Genomic DNA, 10,845 nt, shown 5'->3' with positions numbered 1-10,845 from the left:
TGGACTTAAAGAATCCGACAAAACCATATATTGATTCAATAATGTTTATTTCAGAGGTTACAACTGAAAATACTTTACTTGACATGTCTCTGACCCTGATACACTGCATTAATCTGCATTAATCTCGTCACACACAATTATTCAACACCATTATTCTAAACACATTCACATTCGACAAAAAGCATAGGCAATTCAGATATTATACTACAAAGTTTAACTATATAGGGAAACGGACTTGAATAAGTACAACGGTTTTCAAGCCTGTCATGTAGAGGGAAAGCTGATCAATGTTGTATAAAGGGAAAAGAGTATAGTAGAGCTGCAATGCCAAGTGATACAACCCAAGATAATGTTGTTTTGGAATGAAGACGGGCTGGCTCTGTTGGACCAGGTTCCGAGGGCAGCTCCTCTGGCTCAGTAGTCTCTAGTGTCCTGGTTCTGGTAGCCCCCCTTGTAGCCGCCACTGCCATCACCACCCTGGTAGCCGCCACCACCACCACCCTGATAACCACCACCACCCTGATACAGCCTTATTCTAAAATTGATTAAATTGTTTTCTCCCCCCCCCCCTCAATCTACACACAATACCCCATAATGACAAAGCAAAAACAGGTTTTTAGAAATTTTTGCAAATATATATAAAAAAGTATTCACACTGTTTCCCTAGTACATTGCTGGAGCACATTTGGCAGAGATCATAGAGTCTCGAGCCTTCTTGGGTAGGATTATAGAAATGTTTGTAAATTTATTGCAAATAAAAACAAATTACATTTACATCATTATTCAGACCCTTTAATCAGTACTCTGTTGAAGCAACTTTGGCAGCGATTACAGCATGACGCTACAAGCTTGGCACAACTGCATTTGGGTAGTTTCTCCCATTCTTCTCTACAAATCTTCTCAAGCTCTGTCAGGTTGGATGGGGAGCGTCGCTACACAGCTTTTTTCAGGTCTCTCTAGAGATGTTTGATCGGGTTTAAGTCCGGGCTCTGGCTGGGCCACTTAAGGAGATTCAGAGATTTCTCCCGAATCCACTCCTGCGTTGGCTGGCTGTGTGCTTAGGATAGTTGTGATGTTGGAAGGTAAACCTTCGCCCCAGTCGGAGGTCCTGAGCAGGTTTCCATCAAGTATCTCACTCTGTACTTTGCTCCATTCATCTTTCCCTCGATCCTGATTAGTTTCCGTTGAATTTATTATGTATAAATGAATAAACAATATCCCCATTTTAAATAGAATTGTATCTAGGTAAACGTATACTTTGTTTTATAAGTGATTGACAATATGAGTTCATAAGAAGGGATTGTGTGACAGGACAAGGAGTAATAAAAAGTTAATGAACACCATTCCAACTAGGCAGAAACAAATGGGTTGTGGACTGAGTAAACACATAAGGTCGTTAGCCTATGGTTGACCCAACTGAAACTTAGCCCTGGGGTTTTTAGATAAGGCAGTGAGTGCATTCCTAGGTTTTCTGTCTAATAAAACTGTCAGTTCCGTGGTGACTTAAATGTAAATGTAAATGTGATCAATAATGTTGAGGGGTCAAAAGTTATCTGGGAGTGTGGTAGTAAGTTAGAATGAACTTTTCACCTTACTTTGTCCCGGTCGAGAGGAGGGGATTCTGTTAAAGCAGTGAAATGACGTCATGATCTGTATATAAACTGATGCATGTGTTTAAGTGGTAGCGTGCTCCGAGAATAAATTATATTACCTATTATTTAAAGACTGGTCTGCGTCTATTTTAGGCAAACAAGAAATCTTACAAATTCTCATAAAATAGATTAAGGGCTTTCAATTGATGAAAGCACATTGGCATAATTAAATTATAGTAACAGTTTCCCAGTCCCTGCCGCTGAAAAACATCCCCACAGCATGATGCTGCCACAGCCATGCTTTACCGCAGGGTTACCTTTCCCCAGATCTGTGCCTTGACACAATCCTGTCTCGGAGCTCTACGGACAATTCCTTCGACCTCATGGCTTGGTTTTTGGACTGAAATGCACTGTCAATTGCCTCTGTTGGTAACCGCCTCCACCTGAAACCAACCATAAACGGTAAGCATGTGCCAGGCCACAACTAATGTGTCCAATATATTCTAAAAATGACTTTTGTGCTTGTCTGCATCGGGTGCTTATGCGGTGGTTAGTTACGCTTTCATCATTTGCATGTGGGTTTAGGGTACTTTTCTTGATCAAACAAAATGTTTTATTTTTTTCTCTCTACCAAAATATAAAGTTGATAGTATGTTTGAAATACCGGTTTCTTTAGACCTACCTAAACACAACCAATGCATTGTTTTTACGATGGTATATATTAACTGAAATTAGTACACTTAAAAGGATAATTCTGTTTATAGGTGTCAAATCCCATTCTAGACTACTATTATTATCAACTAACATCAAGGCGGTGTCCCGTTCCTGTAGGTTCATGCGCTACAACATCCGCAGAGTACGACCCTGCCTCACACAGGAAGCGGCGCAGGTCCTAATCCAGGCACTTGTCATCTCCCGTCTGGATTACTGCAACTCGCTGTTGGCTGGGCTCCCTGCCTGTGCCATTAAACCCCTACAACTCATCCAGAACGCCGCAGCCCGTCTGGTGTTCAACCTTCCCAAGTTCTCTCACGTCACCCCGCTCCTCCGCTCTCTCCACTGGCTTCCAGTTGAAGCTCGCATCCGCTACAAGACCATGGTGCTTGCCTACGGAGCTGTGAGGGGAACGGCACCTCAGTACCTCCAGGCTCTGATCAGGCCCTACACCCAAACAAGGGCACTGCGTTCATCCACCTCTGGCCTGCTCGCCTCCCTACCACTGAGGAAGTACAGTTCCCGCTCAGCCCAGTCAAAACTGTTCGCTGCTCTGGCTCCCCAATGGTGGAACACACTCCCTCACGACGCCAGGACAGCGGAGTCAATCACCACCTTCCGGAGACACCTGAAACCCCACCTCTTTAAGGAATACCTAGGATAGGATAAAGTAATCCTTCTCACCCCCTTAAAAGATTTAGATGCACTATTGTAAAGTGGCTGTTCCACTGGATGTCATAAGGTGAATGCACCAATTTGTAAGTCGCTCTGGATAAGAGCGTCTGCCAAATGACTTAAATGTAAATGTAAAAATTAATAGTGTCCAAGGCTTGGGCATTGCGAAATGGGAAAAGAGGGGACTGCAAGCTCACTGACAGTGGCTTTAAGAAGAAAAAAAAATGCAGAAAATAAAGGTGGTATAAAATGGTTCATAAGCACCTCGGTTGTAACCGCCTTGCCTCTGTTGGTAACCGCCTCCGTCTGAAACCAACCGCAACCATAAACTGTAAGCATGAGCGAGGCCACAACTGATGTGTCCAATTATAATCCACAAATGACTTGTGCAGTTTAATAATGTCTATACATTTGTGCTTGTTCACACTTTAAAATTTGTTTAGCGAGTAGTTGTTCAGCTACACTTTCATCAATTGACCTTACATCTTGCATGCGGGTTTCGGTCAAATATTTCTCATAGCAAGAAGCTGTTACTGGGTTCAATTACATGTTCTTTCTGTTTCATAGTTTAAGCTAGAGCAATCCTTAAATAAAATGGATTAAACATTTAATTGATGTTTTTTTTCCTTCCAAAGACACATTTTTCTTTTAAACAGTTATAGTATTTACAGAACAGTAAACCCATGAATACATTGTGTTCTTAGGATACTGTAAGTTGGAATTTCTAATGTTTCTCGAAAACCACCTAAACACAACCACATCCTGATGGTTCTAGACTAGTGACAACCATGTCCAGTGGCTCTGGCACGACAGAATGATAAGAGGGGTCTGCAGCTCACTCATAGTGGCTTTAAAAATATTCTAAGCATTTTTTTTTTTTAATAAAGACATTCTTTAGAAAATAAAGGCAGTAGAAATGTGTTCATAAGCACCTCTGTTGTAACCTCCTGGCTTCTGTTGGTAGCCGCCTCTCTGACGGTCTGAAAACGTACAATGAAAACCGTACAATGAAAACACACACACACACACACACACACACACACACACACACACACACACACACACACACACACACACACACACACACACACACACACACACACACACACACACACGTCATGTGAGCGAAAAAAACCCCACACGTTTGACTACATATAATAAAAATGTCTGTCTCTCACATACAAACTGAAATAAGACACACACACAGTCGCTATCTTATAAGAATAAGACAAGCATGCATTTCAGTCAATTATTTTAAACACCTCGGTTGTAACCGCCTCGCTTCTGTTGGTAACTGCCTCTCTGGTCTGAAACCGTACAGTGAAAACAGTTTAGAAACACACAGCTGCGGCACGTAATGAGCGTGGGCACACACACACACACACACACACACACACACACACACACACACACACACACACACACACACACACACACACACACACACACACACACACACACACACACACAAGGATAAAAATAAAATAAAAATCTTCATGTTTTTCCCCCACACAATATATTCCTATTGCCTACAGGCACAAATACCTTTCTCACACTATCGTGCCAGCCACAATCTCATTGTGCTGTGTTAGTATTTTATTTTCACATTGTTCTCTTTGGCACAGTTCCAGTATTTATGGTGGATGAATAACCAGGCCAGTGCAGTACAGCTCTGCCCAACCCGGCTCAATAGTGAGAAATGGGCAATACACACCACAACAATCACACATATTAAATAAAACATGAATATTAATTAGTGCTCAATGCATTAGGAGAAAAGAAAATACATAATTACAACAATCAAAATACAGGACAGCGACCTCCTGCGTTGGTGCAGGTTTGCGAAGGATAATATTGTGGTCAGTGGTACGGAAACACACACCCTAAGGCAGACCTGTGTGTACAAGATTGGCACTTACCTCTGTTGTAGCCACCCTGCTTCTGCTGGTAGCCTTTTTGATCTGTAAAACACACACAAACACACACACACACACACACACACACACACACACACACACACACACACACACACACACACACACACACACACACACACACACACACACACAAAAATCACTTAGTCAGTGTTACTTGTATGTGGTGCTTTGTGTGTCCCAAGGCACCAAGAGGATTCAATAAGTGGTATTTGTAGCAAATTTCATCATGTCACACAAGAGGGCATACAAAAGTATTAGTGTTCTTGTTGGACTATTTAGGAGTAAGGCATTTCATTCTACCCCGTATTGTAACATTTGGATAAAAGCCCTAGAAGCTGCCACATTTTAAAAACTACATTTCAAGAAAAACTTTCTCCATCTAAAACTAGATGAGTTCTAAGATAATTCTGGTCTTCATTTTGACAGTTTGTCAAGAGAAGGTGCCTCTACGTCATCAAGGGAGGAGTTTGGCATAAAATACACTCCCCTCTAGATGTGCTGGCTGGTACCACTTCGAAACGTACTATAAAAGCAGGTGACAGCACACCTTATTTGGCAATGGGGTGTGCCAATGTATTTAGCATGATGCTTCCTTGACGACACTACTGACGTTAAACACAATTCAAAAGGCAGTAAGGCACATTTCCACATGACCAAATTCAAAGTTCATACACAAGACAAATAAACATGTAGGCTATGAGGATTATATGACTATATTTGTACCGACACTATATACAGTACGAGTCAAAAGTTGGGATGCACCTGCTCAATCAAGGGATTTTCTTTATTTTTACTATTGTGTACATTGTAGAATAATAGTGAAGACATCAAAACTATGAAATAACATATGGAATCACGTAAAAAAAATAAAAAAGTGTTTAAACAAATCAAAATAGATTTTATATTTAGTAGCCACCGTTTGCCTTGACAGCTTTGCACACTCTTGGCATTGTCTCAAAAAGCTTCATGAGATAGTCACCTGGAATGCATTTCAATTAACAGGTGTGCCTTGTTAAAAGTTAATTTGTAGAAATTCTTTCCTTAATGCGTTTGAGCCAATCAGTTAGCCCTATTTGGTAAAAGACCAAGTCCATATTATCTCCATATTATGACAAGAACAGCTCAAATAAGCAAAGGAACGACATTCCAGCATTACTTTGACATGAAGGTCAGTCAGTCCGGAAAATTTCAATTGCAGTTGCAAAAACCACTAAGCGCTATGATGAAACTGGCGCTCATGAGGACCGCCACAGAAAAGGAAGATCCAGAGTTACCTCTGCTGCAGATGATCAGTTCATTAGGAGTTAACTGCACCTCAGATTGCAGCACAAATAAATGCTTCAGAGTTCAAGTAACAGACATCTCAACATCAACTGTTCAGAGGAGACTGCGTGAATCACTCTGTCTGCTGCTCCGCTTCCAGCAAAAGCAGTAGCACCACAGAAATATAATAAATAGAACGGCCGTTCCCATTCAAGTCAATGACGGCATCGTTGTCACGACTTCTGCCGAAGTCGTTGCCTCTCCTTGTTCGGGCGGTGCTCGGCGTTCGACATCACCGGTCTTCTAGCCATCATTGATCCTTTTTTCATTTTCCATTGGTTTTGTCTTGTCTTCCCACACACCTGTTTTCAATCCCATTCATTACCTGTTGTGTATTTAACCCTCTGTTTCCCCTCATGTCTTTGTCAGAGATTGATTTGTTGTCAGTGTAGTGTTATTGTTTGTATAGGTGCGCGTCGGGTCTTCGTACCCATGTTTTGTTTGTTTGTACATTTATTGTTATGGTGCATACTTGTGGAACTTTATTAAAAGACTCCATATTTACACTCCATTTGACTCTCCTGCGCCTGACTTCCCTGCCACCTATTACACCTATGCTTGACAATCATGGGTGGACTGGCAAGAAGTACCCATGCCAGGAAGTAAAATAACCCTTCAATCTGTTCTGTGATTTATTGAGTAAACGCAACAAAAAAATACCTTCCGTTGCATGAGCCATATCAGTAAGCATAATTTTAAATGAACATTCCAAGTTACCGTGGCAACCGAGCATCAGTTGATAGAACATCCAAAATGACCATGAACATTATTGCATCACAATACCAGGCAGACATTGCTAGTGTACCCATGAGTTTATCAGTCAAATTGCCAGGGTTAGAGCTTCAAAGCCTAATCTAGTCATTCTATTTCCATTGCCTAGCAACTGCAGTAAACAAGTCTATAACATAGTCACAGATAGAACAATGAACCAGATGTTTCTAAAAAAATTGCATTGTTCAAAAGGAGTGCAAGGGCAAATTTAGTTATTGCACACCAGCACTAACGGAAATATGCAAATACATGCTAGACCACACCAATAGGATCTTGCTTGCGCGTCCTTGGCTCTGCCCACCACCTTGCTTGTTCTGCCCACTATGATTAATATGCGTTCCCATTGGAAACGACAGGCTGTGGTCTTATTATTGTGGGTTATTATTACAAATATTTGAAGCAGTGATCATGCAGTTGCAGTGTGCAGCTGTTGCACACATACTTCACGTTTGCTAGTCTAGCATGGATTTCAACTTCGGTTTTCATCGGTCATGGCTAGAAGAGATAGTCAAATTAACGTCAAAATATTTTTGGGGGGCCATTTGATCTAACCCTAACCCTTTTCATAACCTTAAACTAATTATCCTAACCTTCTATCCTAAACTGCTGCGGAAGTGCTAACATGCTACAAAGTCAAATCTGACAAAAGCTGTATCCCATCTAGTCAAAAACGATTTCATCACCGTCTCAGATTCACATTCCCTTATAAAGGTCCACAGTCACCAAGAATCACATTTGGTAGTTAATTTCAACAGAAATGGTGTCTTTTAGCATCTTTACAAACCGGATAAAACGTATAGCCAGGGCACATAAGGTAGATAAAGATCATATTATCAAAAGGAGCACATTTTTAAGGAGAGAGAGCATAGAGGGAGGAGAATGAGATAATCCGTAAATCTATAATCATGAATGTACACTACAGCTATTGGGCATATTTACTTAAAAATACAATAAAAATGAACGGTTATGATGGGTATTTTATTTACAGTCTTCATCCATAATTGTCAGTTACATGGTTATACAAATACCATGCCAGCCCTAGAAGGGGTGACCATATGAATGGTGGACACAGGGATCGAACCCCAGTCTCTGCGGTTGGCATGTATGTGCTAGGAGTCAGGTGTTACCACTAGACGAAAGGCTCTGCACATGTATTCTATGCGGCTGCTCCACTAACCTCTGTTGAAGTAGCCGCCGTAGACGCCCTGCTTGAGGTCTAAGACGCGCTCGTTATTCTCCACCAGGCCACCCAGCTTCTCTGCCAGCTGCAGGGCCATGTTCTGCAGGGAGGTGGGCTCTGTGCGGTGCATCACCACCGTCTGGGTGGGCTGGTCCAAGGATGCCTGGGGGAGGAAAGACAGACGAGACACAGATGACATATGGACAGACCGACACACAGGCGAAAGCCATTCAGAGACACACACACAAACATGTTACAGCTCCAGGTTCATAAAACAACGTCATCATCTAGCTTTATTAAGTCTATGGTGCTGAACGCTCTACACATGACACATTGATGCCATGGATTTTACCATGAGCTCTTCGTTGATGATCATCTTGCTGATGATGCTGTGCACCATGGGCAGCTCCAGCTCAAACATCTCCTTCAGTGTCTCCATACTGAGACACAAAGGGGAAGGAGAAAGATTGTATTTATCCATTCATCCATTTAACCAGGCGAGCTAATTATATGAGGCACAGTAGATGTGGCCTGGTCCCAGATCATTTTGTGCTGTATAACCAAATGGTAGCAGAATCCCAGGCTTCTCACAGTAATTAGAAAGCCTGGGGAAGTAACTCCTCAGAAAGTATTCTTGCTTGGGTTGAGTTCGGTAGTCTAGATGGAAACCAGTGACGGGTTGACACTTATCAAACCAATCAAAGATTTTTCATGTTGTAAATATGTTGTATTTCAAAAACAAATGTTGACTTGCAACGAGTTGGCATGCATAAGATACAGAACTAATGCCGCATAGGCAACTAAAACAGAGATATGGCCAAATAAATTAGAGACAAGGAAATGCCTCTCCGGAGGGGAAACGCCATTTTTACTCAGAGCCAATCAAATGCGAGTGCTGAATGTCACCGACTCAGGCAGAAATCCAAACATGAAGTTCACCAGACATCCAATAGCGGAGTGAACAAGATGGGATTTTGGAAGGTTGACTACATGGGAATAAGCCTATAGTAATCCCTATGGCTGTTGTCATGCCATAGGAGTTGGCAATAACAAACAGTTGGGGACCAGGCTACAGTAGTTAAGAATAGAACATTGAATAGAGAATCTCCATTGAAAGTTATTTTTAGTCCAGGACTAGGCTGTTTGTAACTGGGAAACCGTTTAGTTAGTTTTAAAAGTTGGTGGAGTCGTAAACGCTGCTGTCGGTGAACAGTCCTCAGAGACTCCTCCTGGATCTTCCTGCAACCACAAACCATCAAGAAACGTTACAGGAGTGCTACCTCTGAAGGAGGCATTGTGTTGCCAAAACATTAGTTCAGTCATGAAATTACAAACTACTTGTGTACTAGTGTGCAACTTTATTTTTCTAAAAGGGTTGTTTTATTAGTCCTTCTATTGAATTAATTTTATTCGACCATTCCAGGCTGCGATTCGTTGAAACTACCTACTGAAACACGACTACTGATAAAACGTGGGACAGTTGCATAATAGGGGTGAAAGCAGACCTTTAATATCATCAATTTTTGACACACTAACCTGACAAGCATCTCTCGCACGCACTGCGTCTCGGGGAATAGATCCCAAACCTTGCTGTTCATCTTCTCGTTGATGATGAATGAGTGGCAGGTGCGCCAGTCGGCCATCTTCATGGACTTGCTGGCCCGCGACCACGTGCTCACGCATGCTCTCTGGGGGTCCCGGAAGGGCCACGGAGAGGGATGGATTTGTTTAGTGTTTTATGGTATGCCCATTGCAGTATCTGTATTGGTAATGTATCAGCTGTACAATCTTATCGTGAGGCTTAATGACATTCTTAGCCACCCACTTTCCTCAAAGTACATTTTTGTTTAATGTACATTGTGTGTACATTGTGTGTTGACATCTCGGGATTACTGGATATCATAAAGACCAATCAGGGGGGAAAAAAACTAAATTTTTGCCCATATGTCTTACTCAACCTCTGCTGGATTGGTGTCCTGTTAACGGGACAGTTGTTGCTCAATATGCATAATGTGACTAGAACGACGTTGTAAACAACCACCAATTTTCCGGTCTTATACGGGCAGAAAGCTTAAATTCTTGTTAATCTAACTGCATTGTCCAATTTACAGCAGCTATTACAGTGAAAACATACCATGCTATTGCTTGAGGAGAGTGCACAACAACAAAACACTTATCACCGCGACAGGTTTGATACATTCATATCTAAAGGTAAATAATGTACTTACATACTGTAATCTTGCTCTGATTTGTCACCCTGAGGGTCCCAGAGATAAAATGTAGTGTAGTTTTGTTTGATAAAATCAATTTCTATATCCTAACACAATCCGTCCTCCCCTCACCAGCCGTATTTACCATTGGTACACACACTTCACCACAGTGATTGTGTCCCCCCCCCCACTCTATAATAAATATGTTTATAGATGTGTTTATTTTACGTATTGATACAGGGCTCATCCGTAAAAGTATTCTTACAGATTTTTTTTTTCTTCCATCGTGCCAGGGACTCAGATGAACAATGGGAACCCCCAAAGTCAAGGTGTCCATCCCCCACTCATTCAGACGTTGAAGCTGGTTCATCCAGTCTGACCCCTGCTGTCTCCTGCTCCACACCGACCCCCGCCTGGTCATCTAAGAGGCCAGCCAAGAAGTA

General features: G+C 41.9%; 1 pseudogene; it reads right to left on the bottom strand.

The window, feature by feature from the left end:
• Positions 1-3,099: 3,099 nt before the first annotated feature.
• On the bottom strand, positions 3,100-9,875 carry LOC118363245 (eukaryotic translation initiation factor 3 subunit C-like; annotated as a pseudogene).
• Between the last annotated feature and the right edge of the window lie 970 nt (positions 9,876-10,845).

This window comes from Oncorhynchus keta, chromosome 3, assembly GCF_023373465.1.
Source record: "Oncorhynchus keta strain PuntledgeMale-10-30-2019 chromosome 3, Oket_V2, whole genome shotgun sequence".
Taxonomy (NCBI): Eukaryota; Metazoa; Chordata; class Actinopteri; order Salmoniformes; family Salmonidae; genus Oncorhynchus; species Oncorhynchus keta.
Note: the sequence above shows the minus strand (reverse complement) of the source record. Positions and strands in the feature narration are given on the sequence as shown.